We start from the raw sequence: 13894 nt of genomic DNA on the forward strand, positions 1-13894 counted from the left end.
TCAGGCCTTCGTCTGCTCCAGTTGTGGTGTGTTCGAGTCCCACACCCCCTACCAAGAACCCATTTCATGAACATAACTACTACCATTTTTCTAATTCTGTAACCTGGTCGTGAATGTGATAACTGTACAGAGAAAGGATAAAAAAAAAATTACAGCGGGCTTCTTTCTTTAGTGATAGATGAGGATTATTTGGTCTCCTGTAGTGAAATGGCTTGGGATAAACACCAATTTGACAAAGGAAAGAAATGACAGGAAACTTCCAATCTTGTAGCATGACTGGCCTTGTGTCTCTCAAAGGAAAGCTCACTGCTAATGAGGCATCCACATTTCTGTAGGAATCCTGCTCTCTACAAAATGAGTGGCAGACCTCCAGCCTACAATATAATATTAAAGCATACTATCTATATAAAAGATATATATATAGCAGGCCTCCTCTGCCCATAATTTTGATCAAAGAAGGCTCAGGCAGAACGTGGATATACGTATGTTATTTAGGGGCAATTGTGCCTACAATCTGAAATTAAAGAACCAAGGAGAAGATAATAAATGTTTCATGTATTTGGACATTTAGCAGGAATGAGCAAAAGAAATACACGAGTAAAAAAAAAAAGCAAAGAAATACTGCACTTCTCCCCACTTGCTCCTAATTGTGCTTTATACATCCGAACTTTACAATAAAGTTTGAAAGGCACTGGTGTCCTTTGGGAAACATAAGGGGATTCATAATGATCAGGTATTGCCCACTGGCTCGCTACTACTTGGAGGCACAATGACTCTCTCCAGGGTGAATGGGGTAAATCTATCAGCTTCCTGCCAGGCCTTTAAAAATGTCCTTTGCTTGAATTTTTCACACCCTGACTGGACTTGTCAATATAATTTATTTTAATTTACCCTGAATGCCAACCCCCCCAGGTGGTCCAATCCAATCTCTATCAGCTGCCAGCAAGTAAAATATTTCACTTACATTTATGAATTCATTCTTGTATTTAACAAACTTATGTTGAGGACTTAGACACTGCACTAAGCTTTGGATATACAAAGACCCTTAAAACACTGTCATTGCCCCCCAGAAGCCCAGATTTACAGAAAGAAAGCCAACAAAGTATACAGATAGCTGTAACACGGGGTGCTAATGCATTCACGGCTATTTACTGCAATTCATTATATGTCTAATACCTCAAAGCCCATTTAACACTTTCAACTCTTAAGATCATTATCACTGTCCTTATTTTTCTGATAAGATAATTGGGCTTCAGAGAGGTTAAGCACTGGCTTAATGTCACACGGATTCAAAATTAGAACGATTACAACTTTGGACCAGCATTTGCTGACTCTTAACACCCTTTGCATTTTTCATTGTCCCTCATCCCTCATAACAAGAGCACGTGCTGGTTGGAGGTATTTACATTAAACTGGGGAATTAAGGAAATGCATCCAAGACACATGGCCCCAGCACTGGTCTTGAATTAAAAAAAAAAAAAGAAGGAAGGAAGGTGAATGTGAAGCAGGGTGTAGACAGCACAGAAATTACAACACACAAACAGCTCAGTTAGTGCAGTGGGTCCACACAGCTTGGACCATACTGGCACAAATAAAAGGTGTATTAATATCTATGACTGCTAAATGAATTATGCTGTTAGACCTGGGTCATATCTCTGAACACCCCATACTGCACGTGAAAATATTCCACAATATAAAATCCCCAAATTTCTGGTATGAAGCAATTTGAATAAGGTATACGCCACTTGTATGATTAAATTATCTTCACGCAATGAATATAAAAATGACTAATGGTGTATTTTATAGACCTTTACCATTTCAAAAGAGCTTCAAGTCAGGGAGTATGTTTTACACTGGCAGTCCATGTCGATTCAGACTAGTCACATTTCAAAGTGTCCAATAGTCACGGGTGACTGGTGCCCACCCTGTTGGGCAGCACAACTCTAGGAAATCAGCGACTTGGAAACTGACTGCCCTCTGGTCATGCTGCCACCTGGAGAAGACAAGCTGAACTTCTAGAACTCCATGAGATGGGACAGAAAGAACGGTTCCGGATCCAGTTGAAATTAAGGCAGTGCATGTCTTTAGGGGATATGGGAAAGAAGAGAGCATATAAAGCCAACAGAGAAGGGGGTTAAGAACAATCGGTTTGTTTCATCTGGTTTTTGGAAGACGGTAGCCTCCATCATGTCTCTTCAATGTGTATCAATCCAACCTACTGAGACAAACACGGGCAGTGGAGTTAATTTTGACTCACGTTGCTAAAGAGCATGAGCTGCCAATCAAAGCAACTTTGCTGAGTCATAAAGTAACTTTCCTATTATTTTCTCTATCATGAAAGGTAAGCACTGTGCAACTATACTTACGAATGTTATTATCACAAAAGAAAAGCTAACTCGGTTTCATTATGAACAACTACAATGTCTACGACAGTCTGAAGATTTATGCTGAGATAATCCTCATTCTGAGATATTAAGAGGTGGGACCTTTAAGAGGTGATTCGGATTTATGCATTCATTGGTTAATGGGTTGATGGACTGATGAGTTAATGGGCTCTGAAGAGTATCCCTGACTCACACCATGTGTTGTCCCACACTATCTTTGGAATCTGCTTGCGTCAAGGCCTTCCTCAGATGCAGCTGCTTAACCTTGAATGAGAACCATGACCCGCAACACAGCTCAGCCTCTGACCGAGCCTCAGATGTTTCATTATAGTAGCACAAACTAAGACAGTCTTGATGGAGACTGTGAAGAATTTGTGGTCATGGTTTCCCAGAAGAGAACAGTGATCCATGTCAGAAAGACAAGACGAATTGTAAAAAACCTAATCATAGAAATGAACATGAAAATGGCAAGTAAATAAGTGCTGCTTCAGCCCCAAATTCAAGATAATTATTAAGTACCCACATGCTATTTCAGCTCTTTCCTCCCCATTTCCTCAGTATGTCTCTGATAGTTGAATTTGGTTCGGTGGAGTTTGATATCTTGAATTTCTTTTTGTTTACTCAAGAAACAGACAGGAGAGTAGGGGGTGGAATGCAGAAGACACATCCAAGCATTCACATAGCAGTTCACTGCTCCATGGCCTGCAAGGGTTGGATCAATGTTGGAAACTGGAAATGCAACCCAAGTCTCCCATGTGAGTGGCACAGATCCAACCGCTTGGGTCATCACTGCCTCTAATCAGAATCTGCATTGGCAGGAAGTTAGGAGCCAACACTGGGCATCAACCCTAGCTACTCTCTATGGAGGGGCCCTAATCACCAGGCCAAACACTGTACCAGGAGTGAATGTATCGAACAACAAAGGATAGTCTCTCTAGATCCCTGGGAACCTGAAATTTCACTCTTCCTGTAGGAAAAATTCTATTGAGTTTCTAAGAACTGGGGTACAATTTACTGCGTGGTGAGTGGCTCATTCTTGTTTTAGATTTAAAGCAAAAAAAAAAAAAAAATTTCCCAGCCAATCCAAAAGATAAACAAAGAAAAACCCCACTGCTGTTTGTTGCTGCTCTGTAAATCCATGTCCTCCCAGTTGAGTTTCTTCTGCTTTGACAAATCTCAGGGGCAAAGGATGGGGTTTTACAAAGTTAGGTGACATATGCTACGAAGATCTGTGGGAAGAAGGGAGTTTCAAATAATTCATGTGAAGCAGACTTTGTTTTAAAACTGAGAAAGGAATGTGCCCTGCCAGGCTTATTAGGATTAAAAATACACAACTTCTCAGCTTCATAGAGAAAAATCAACACCAAATGTTTCTCTCATATAAGATACCTCTCTTCTCTCTCTTTTTTTCCTATTTTCCATGAACATAAGTATGTGACAAACACCGTGACATATGTGAATGTTTCGCCTCCAAATAGATTTTGTGCTGCACATTATGATTAAAAGACATTACCAGAGATGCAGCTACGCTCCTCAAAGACCATGCAAAGACTCAATTTATCGAACCCTCTCTGGACCTATTTATCACAGGCTTAGGCTCCAACGAAGCTCATCAATTATGGCTCGAGTTCACAGATCATTGAGTTAGATGGGACCTGCAGCATCCCTGCATCTCATCACCCCCTCATTACACAGATGATGACTTCTGGTCCAGCACGCCTCCCATTCCATCCAGGCACAGCTGGCAAGAGAAAAGTACTCCAGTTCTATAGGAACCATGAGCATCACTGTCATTTTTTTTTACTGTTAACAATTTATTCTGTAAGTTGATAGTGACTTTTCCTAAAATTTGTATTTCCATCTTACAGGAAAAGGGGAATTTGTTTTGCTGGTGAGAAGTTTACGAAAATCAGAGTAATGGCATGTGCTTCACAGAAAACATTCAGAGTGAATGTGCTGGACTGAAACACCTAACAATCAGATGTAGATACATCCTCAGCTCATTCACAAAAATCCGGAGCAGTAGCCTGGTAGCTAAATCTTGATCTTGCATGCACCAGGATCCCATATTGGTGCTGGTTCATGTCCCAGTAGCTCTACTTCCCATCCAGCTCCATGCTTGTGGCCTGGGAAAGCAGTGGAGGATGTCCCCAAACCTTGGGACCCTGCGCCCGCGCGGGAGACTCAGAAGAAGCTCCTGGTTCCTTGCTCGAAATTAGCTCGGCCCTGGCTGTTGCAGTCACTTGGAGAGCGAATCAGTGAACAGAAGACCTTTCTCTCTGTCCCTCCTCTCTGTAAATCTGCCAATTCAATCCAAATAAATGAAGCTCTTAAAAAAAGATCTTTCTTATTTATATACTCTTAAAAAAAAAACAAACAAACTGATAATCCCATGAAACAATCATCCAATATGAAGACTTGTACTTGCTGACCAACATACCCAGGGCCAAACCACAAGCATAAAAGAGAAGCAAGTGCTTTGAAACACGGTTTTGTTTCCTATCGTTAACAAGTTCCTTGGTGGTTTGCCAGCTTGTGACTTTATCTGCTGTTTGTTACTTAGCTGGCTGTTTTTTGTCTTGTGACAAAGAGGCACCTGTGATGTGCATTTCAGCACTAGAGAGGCACACTTCTGAAAGGATCGTTACGCTTTTGATCCCGATTTTATAATTATGAGGAATGAACCACCGCCTCCCACCCCAGTTCAATAGACACACTGAAAAGCGTTGTGTGTTTGGACACCAGGGACCCACACATCACAGTTGCTCACAGGGAGGATTTCAGCATGCAGGAATGAGAAGGAATAATGAGGAAATGGGGTTCCTTTCCACAGTCAGGGGCTTATGAATGGATGGTGGTAACATCATCCTGATAAGGGGAGGCCAACGACAAAACCCGCTCTCTTTAGATGGGAGTGAAATCGCTCAACCTTTAGGCTTGGCACCGCTGAAACAAGTTAATCACCTGGAAACTCACTGACAATCAGTCATCATCCAATCCTCACGTGAGACACATACCATTCGTCCCCAGGACCAAATCCCCTCTCTGTAATTTGCTGCCTGTGGAGCTGTCTCAGGCTCACACTCCCAGACGCCATCAAAGGTTTCTATCAGGCAGTCACCCATTTGCTAGCCCTTCTGAACAGAGCGACTACAACCATTTTAACAGTACCCGTTCTAACGATGTAAAAGGTACCAGTCAATACACAAAGAGCAATAATACATATGCAACCTATATACACACATATATATTCGCACACATACATATGAGCCGTACATGGCAGCGTAGCATACTGTGAAGTAAAGGTACTACACAGCATGCATCTTTATTCTCAAATAAAAGTAGGCCTCCCAGTGAAAAATACAAGCCCGCCTTTACACTATGATACTAGGTTTTCTACTTTTCCCTATACCTACCATGTCATGATACATTTAAGTAAAGGGAAGTTAAACTTATTACTTGTACAAAGAGACTCCAACATGGTGATAACACAGGGACAAACTGGGGGTGGGGGGAGGGAAGAAGGAGAGGAGAAGGAGGGACTCTAAACCTACAAAACCGTCTTGCAGAAAACAATATATACATTTTTAAAAGAGATTTATTTATTTTTATTGGAAAGTCAGATATACAGAGAGGAGGAGAAACAGAGAAGAAGACCTTCCATCTGCTGATACACTCCCAAAGTGTCCGGCAACGGCCAGAGCTAAGCTGATCTGAAGCCAGGAGCCTGGAGCTTTTTCCGGCTCTCCCAGGCAGGTGCAGGGTCACAAGGCTTTGGGCAGTCCTCCACTGCTTTCCCAGGCCACAAGCAGGGAGCTGGATGGGAAGCAGGGTCGCCAGGACATGAACCGGCACCCATAAGGGATCCAGGCGCAAGCAAGATGAGGACTTGAGCTGCTAAGCTACCTGTCAGGTCCACCATATGCAATTTAAAAAAAATACCTAAAAACTGGAAAAATAAGAGAAAAAGAAGTTTTTTCATTTCATTTCTCTAGCCACAGGTCCAGCACGCATCCTGTGTGCTGACAAAATTGACAAATGAACTTGCAAGAGAGGGAGGCCAGAGCAGAGACTGAAGCATCCAGCAGCATGAAATCCTGGGGGCCAGCAGGCACTGGGTTATCCACTGACTCCTTCAGAGACGCCAAAGCTCTTAGTACTGTCCAGCAAAAGCTCAGTGACCAGCGTGCTCACCTGGGGATCAAACTTGATGGTCAAGAGAGGATATTTTACAGTCAAGAGGGCATGGCTGTTTGCTTGCAAGCAATTGTCATGGTCATTGTCAAAGAGTCAAAGACCAGGTTTTTAACAAGCTAGCTTTTTTTTTTTTTTTAAATCCTTTTCTCTTTGCAAATGTGAAGTATTTTTACAAAAGAAAAAGTGAGAAAAGTTTGCTTCCTGAGACTGAGAATGATAATATCACCTTTAACTGTGTCATACCTTTATCACCACCCTAAGGAGCTGACACCTGCTCTAAACGTGAAAATAACAAACTCCATTTATAACTCATTCTTTCTCATTAGTTCTCACCAAGGAAGGTCAGAGAAAGCTTCTCATTGCACCAGGGGTTTAGAAAAATGTGATGGCTTCTTTGCTAATAGGTATGATGACAAATGCTAGTTGGGTTCAAAAATAACCCCTCCAGAATGCCACAACTACACACACTCTTTTGACCTCCTGCGATGGTGAATGCTACCACACGGTGCCTGGAAAAAAAAAGTTTTCTCACCTGTTTCAAACACAATGGACATTTAATCCCAGCAAGGGAGCTGTCTCAGTCATCTAAATCATAGAGTCCAGAAGAAAATCATAAACACTCAGATGGACATCTCAGGGCATTAAAGTGAAACCTCCTGATGAACCTTTCCAGTTACAAGATTTCCTGGAGCCACTGTGGTGGCGTAGCATGCTAATCCTTTGCCTTGTGGTGCTAGCATCCCATATGGGTGCTGGTTTATGTCCTGGCTGCTCTACTTCCAATCCAGCTCTCTGTTTATGGCTTGAGGATGGCTCAAAGTCCTTGGGTTCCTGCAGCCATGGCGCAGATCCAGAAGAAGCTTGTGGCTCCTAGTTTTGCATCAGCTCAGCTCTGGCTGATGCAGCTACTGGGGGCAGTACACCAATGGATGGAAGATCTCTCTTTCTCTGTCTCTGCTCTTTTTGTAACTCTGCCTGTCAAAGATTTATTTTGCCTGACTCAAGCACCCACTCACAGTCTCCTGTAGTCACCTGCTCTTGAAAAGAAAGAAACAAGATGGACACGCTCGCTGGTCAGCTTCTCCCAGGCTTGCTGATCCTGGGCCTGCTGGACTTGAGCACAGTGGTCTCCACTGTCTTCCAGTGTCCTTCTCAGTCACTTTGTTCCTCAGTCTTTCTGTTTGGGGATCTCCTGGCAACTCTGCTCAAACCGTGGTTCTCAAATCTCTGCTGAATGGTGGCAGCCCCTTGGCTTCTGTGGCATCTGGAGGGTGGGGCTTCGAGACACACACTAACTATATCGTGCTTTTCCTTCTCTCTCTTCCAGTTCCAGCTAGCCCAGTTCAATCCAGTTTTCTTCATATTCTATTTTTCAGACAACGCTTGCTCACAGGAAACAAACTTGAAGAAGCCAAATCCAACGACGTTTTGGCTCCAATGAGTCCGTACCTTGCAGGGACTCCCAGATGCAGTGGGTTCTAGGGGCTCTATTCCATAGGTTCTCTAACAGGATTGCTCACACATGCAAGTGCAAGTGCTCTCCACTTGCTTTCTGGTTCCCAGCATTGCTACACCCCATGGCCCATGGCTTTGGCTCCCTTTCCTGCAGACTGGAAACTTTGCTGTAGTATCAGCCCATGGACGGAGACCACTTCCTCTGTGTGTTTCTTCTGGATGGCTCATGTCCCCAGTCAGCACTGTGATTCATTCCTCTATTGACTGCCTCCCAAGAAGAAGCTCTTTCTCGCTGACCCCTGCTGAAGGAGACGTCTTTACTAGCATGGCTGCTCTACCACTGTGCTGCAAGAGGGACATCTGCGGTCATCCAACTGCTGTTTATCATGTTATCTTCATTTTTTAAAGATGTATTTATTTTTATTTGAAATGCAGCGTTACAGAAAGAAGAGAGACAAAAGGAGAGATCTTCCATCCACTGGTTCACTTCCCAAATGGTTGCAACAGCCAGAGCTGAGCTGAAATGAAGCTGGGAGCCAGGAGCTTCTTTTGGGTCTCCCACATAGATGCAGGTACCCAATGTCTTGGGCCTTCTTCATTTGCTTTCTCAGGCCATTAGCAGGGAGCTGGATAGGAATAGAGCTGGGAGTGGTGTCATACGGGATGCTAGCACCACAGGAGAGTACTGGCCTGCTCATGGGCCCCATTATGTTTCTAGTAGGCCTATGTCTCTCACTGGAACATCAGCCCAGTGACATTACAGAGGCAGATGCCTTTGGTGGTGTTCAGGAGACAAGCAGTAAAGAGATCACTTAAGCAAAACACAGATGCCTGAGTTTGTAACTCTTTGGAAGGTAAAGACACGCTGTAGTAAAACATAATCATTTTCCATGCTCTTTTTCTGTTAACACATGTTGTTCCACCTGCACTGTATCATGCCTTCAAGCTCCAGAGCACACCGGACTTGATGTGGTCAGTGCTGCAGTCCAGAGATGTACCCGGGTGTGTACACCAGGGCATCAGGGCAAAGTTCAAGTACGGAAGCTTCCCTCTTGACAAGGCTGAGCTACCATGAAGGTGACATGCAGGGTTTTTGCTGTTGGTTTCATGTATGACTTGACTTTACATTTCTCACTCAAAGATGATGAGAAGTGGCTAGGAAGAGGCAAGTTAAAGGGCCACTCTTCTATCTGTGCCCCAGAGAGATTGGGGGAACAGAGAGTAAAAGGAAGCCATGCCCCAGACCTCAGGGAGGCAGAAGGTCACGGTCACATCTTCCCACAGGAGAACTCAGTAGCACAAGGATGCCCAGGGCCCACGCCACAAGCAGAACAGTTTCCATGTCCCTGAGCAGGGCTCAAAGCCGAGGAACCACCCCAGAGGACTGCATAGGGTGGGGATGGAGGGTCTCCATGTGGTCTGCTCACCAAGGACAAGAGGAAGTGATGGGCCACGCAGGGGCTGTCTGTAGGACAGGTGTACCACCACCTAGCATGTGCCTTCCCAGGAAGAGATCCCCTGAGATGTAGCAGCAAACAGAAAACATGGGAGAAGGCAAGCCAGGCTTGGCGGAAATGAAAATTTCCACGAACAGGAAGGGAGGGAGACAACAAAAAGCACTGAAGTTGGGGCTGGCCCTATGGTATAGTAAGCTAAGTCTCTGCATAGGGCTCAGGCATCTCATTTGAATGTCTGATTCAGTCCAGATTGCTTCACTTCCCATCCAGCTCCCTCCTTATGGCCTGAGAAAGCAGCAAAGGACAGCGCAAGCCCTTGGCCCCCTATACTCACATGGGAGACCTGGAAGAAGCTGCTGGCTTCAAAGTCAGCTCAGTTCTGGCTGTTGTGACCATTTGAAGAATAAACCAGTGGATGGAAGATTTTTTTTCCTCTATTTTCCCTTCTGTCAGTAACTCTGCATATCCAATAAAAATAAAATAAATCTTAAAAAAGAATGAATGTTATGCCTCATGGCTTGGATACTCCACTTGGTCGACAGAATTTCTCATTCTGTACTTAGTGGAACTCTCCCCCTAGTTGTTGCCTCTATAAAAATGGAACACAGGACTAGTGTGGGAATAAGTCTCACTTTTTTTCTGTTTATATTTTGCATCAATTGAAACTTTTTTTACCAAGCACATTCTTTTGCATTTTAAATCAATTCAGATATTTATACCAAGTAAGGTAGACAGTACTTTCAAGAAGTGATGCAAAAAAAAAAAAAATCTCTCATTTCTATTTCAACACCATCAAATGCTTGGAAGCGTAGCTGCTTTCATTTCTGAAGACATGAATGTTGTTATATGTTGCTTGCTTCTTTTTTCTTGATGTTCCTTTTGCAACTTGATTCTTGACCAGCATGCTGTCATGTATTCACTCAACGAGAACTGTGCGCCAAGTGTCCAACTACACACTTCAAATTCATAAACTTTCACACACCAAAAAGCTTTGGATTTGTCCGGGGTGTCTGATAACTCACCTCTGGAAAAGCAGCACCGAACATTTGCTGTTTCATACTACGAGGGAGCTTTCCAAATTTGCTCTCTGTAAAATGGTATTAAATAGATAAGCGTCCAGCGGACCATGTGGAGTCACAATGGAGACAGCCTCCTGTTAGACCAACACTCCAACATCCTGACTGCCAACAGACTGTTTTCCTCTGAGCGCCTAGGCCCCTGGGCCATACTTCAGCGCCAGTGAAGACATGACAGCCAAGGCCTCACATCTCACTTAGCTTTATAACACAAGGTCTATTTGATAGTGATGACAGAAATTACGAAACTCAAGTAAATGAACACCCACTTCAAAAACTTGAGGTAAAAGTCAACAGCACAACAAAGCCAGAACTGAGTTGAACAATCTGCAACCCAAAAGATATGAACATTAAGGAAACCAGAGGCGAGCTGTACCCATGTGTTACTGGTATGGAAACATTAATACGTTGACTCAAATCCCTTTTCTCAGTTCACACATCGAGAGGTTATCTGGCAAAGTGCATATCAGAAAATGCAAAATTAAGGTGAGAAAGTTTGGTAAGAATGTTACTTATACAGGCCAAACTCAACAGGTCACCCCTATGGGTATCCATTCTGAGAAAAGCACAGAATCCTTTGGGTACACACTTAGTTTTACTCTAACAAATCAGCTTGTACACTCCAGATGTTTAAGACTGTGCCTCTTCTTTCTTTTCCAGCGAAACCAAGAGAGAATTAAAAAATATGAAATTATAACAGATAATGTCAATTTCAAACAAGCTAATACAGACTCTGCTCTGTCAAGTGGCGGGCCTGACGTCATTACGTAGCAGCAAATCTTTTTAAAAGTGTCATCTTAAAGTGCAGGGATGTGCATTTAACACTCGAAGGAGAAGCCATGTTGTCAAGATGCTCACCTAACATACCCAAATACCACGAATCCACCCTCTGCCATCCTATAACCTCATGTCCCACGCTTTTCAATGTACTCATTTACGCATAACAACTGGGATATTATACTTTCATGAAATCAAAGGAAAAGTTCATTTCATTAGGTAAAGAAACATGTAAACTTGTGAAAGATTTAAGTCTTAAACCTGACCTCTCTCTCCAACACTGCACAGATACAATGTAAGCTTCTCGATTTCTCCTTGGGTTTGTCCCTAAGATGTCCATTAATGCCGAGGACACTTCCTTCTTTGGGAGAATCATGCTCAGACAAGGAGGACACTTGATATTTGAAGTGAAGTTTGGGGGGGAGTTCGTCAAGGAAATTTGACCCAAAATGGCAAACCCAGAATGTGTCATCTCCTGGAAACTGAGAGGTTCCTTATTTCTCATTTTTTTGCTTTTCCTTTTCACTTCTTTTTAAAGAAGCTAAGTAAAGGAGACTGTGGGCAAAAAAGGGGTAAAATAGCATGACTCTGAAGACATATGAAAGGAGACAGAAGTATCTTTTTTAATGTAAGAAAAAAAAGTTGTGTAAAAGTAGGAAAAACCATAGCTTAAGTAAAAGGGACATAAAATCTATAACTTTGACCGAGAAAGCATACATCAGATCAGTCATGAAAATGGCTGATGCAAAATCAATCACATTTTATTGATCCAAAAAGCAACAGAATTTGAACTGCATAAAAGTCACATTTTGTATCTGTCAAGAAAACTCATTCAAGAAAATAAATTAGTTTGACAGAATGAGCTTTCCTTGAAAGAAACAAATCATTTCAAAACATCTATATTAAAATAATATAAAAAACCAAATGTCACTAGAAGTGGAGAATTTTTCCTGGGTAAAAAGTGTGCTATGAGTCTGTTTTTTTTTTAAATTATTATTTTGGCCTTTTCTTAATAAGGATTTTCAATTTATTTTAAGAAAATTTTATTTAACATATATTGATAGAGAAGCAGAATTCTGTTGTTGATAAATTACTCCTTTAAATGGCACATAAATAATAGGACTTAGTATTTCTGTCTAGTCCAGCATTTCTCTATATTTATACTATTAGGTCTATAGTTCATTTCCAGAAAAGACATAAAAGTTCCTTTGCTAAGTACTGAAGGCATAGAACTCTGTCATCTTGGTCATCAGGTCAAGGGCTACTTTCCCAAAGAAACTCTCCTGGGAGTCCTCCTTGCTTTTCTGGAACATACTATTTGAATATTCCTCTATCACATTTAAGGACTTCCGTCCTGGATTAAAGCCTTTTAAAAAGTGTATTGCTGGTATCTCCTCCTTACATTGTTAGTTTTCTGAGGAAACTGTAGCCTTCTCAAATGTACTGTACAGCATAAATAAAAACAATTACCATGCCAGTGACAACAAACCACAGCAAGAATGCATTTCACCTGCGGATATTTTATTTTAAAGATTGATTTTTTGAGGAGAGACAGAAAAATCTTCCATCCACTGGTTTATTCGCCAAATGGCTGCAATGGCCAGAGCTGAGCTGATCTGAAGCCAGGAGCCAGGAGTTTCTTCTGGGTCTCCATGTGCATACTGGCGCCCACTGACTTGAGTCGTTTTGCACCACTTTCCCAGGCCACCGACAGGGAGCTGGATCGGAAGTGGGGCAGCCGGGACCAGAATCAATGCCGTATGGGATGACGGCACTGCAAGCTGGAGGATTAGACTTTGAGCCACTGTTCCAGCCTGTTCTCTAGTCATGCAACTTAATTGGATTCAGGTGTAACTTGAAAGCCATATGAGCACTTCTAAGTTATCAGTAACTTACTGTCTACGCAAAAGCATTTAGTATCACAGAAAGTATAAATTCATGCATTCCTTGGGATTATGCAAATAGATTTTTCGCAGAGTCAACAGACCTATTCTTTTGAAGTCAGCAAAAAAACAACACATTGCCAACAAACCCACGAGTCCACTGACGTTATTTAATAAGTTTTTCAACGGGTGAATTTTTGTCCAACAATTTTTGCCACCAAAATCTGTAGAGTTTCACTGAAACTGTCTTCAAAGGGAAAGACTGCAGGATAAATAGTGAGAGATCCCTTAACCCGGAAGTTAGCCAGCAGTATGAGTCAAATCATTCGTTATTTCTGATACACGATTTCGCCTATTTCATCCAATGTAAACATAATTATCAGACACATGTTTTCTATATAAAGAGCTTATTCAACTGAAAAAGCTAATCACATCCATGCCTTTGCGGAACTCCTAGATTCAGTTCTATAAAGAAGTGAGGGCCTGGCACGGTAGCCTAGCAACTAAAATTCCTCGCCTTGCACGCACTGGGATCCCATAGGGGTACTGGTTCTAATCCTGGCAGCCCCGTTTCCCATCCAGTTCCCTGCTTGTGGCCTGGGAAAGCAGTCGAGGACGGCCCAAAGCCTTGGGACCCTACATCAGTGTGGGAGATCTGGAAGAGG

At 42.6% G+C, this 13894-nt stretch overlaps 1 protein-coding gene across 2 annotated transcripts in view; it reads right to left on the bottom strand.

Moving 5' to 3' along the window:
• Window positions 1-13894, bottom strand: part of RELN (reelin) — a 357318-nt gene that overhangs the window by 185506 nt on the left and 157918 nt on the right. The window lies entirely within an intron of this gene.

Source organism: Ochotona curzoniae, unplaced genomic scaffold, assembly GCF_017591425.1.
Source record: "Ochotona curzoniae isolate NIBS_2020 unplaced genomic scaffold, NIBS_Ocur_1.0 contig_21, whole genome shotgun sequence".
NCBI lineage: Eukaryota > Metazoa > Chordata > Mammalia > Lagomorpha > Ochotonidae > Ochotona > Ochotona curzoniae.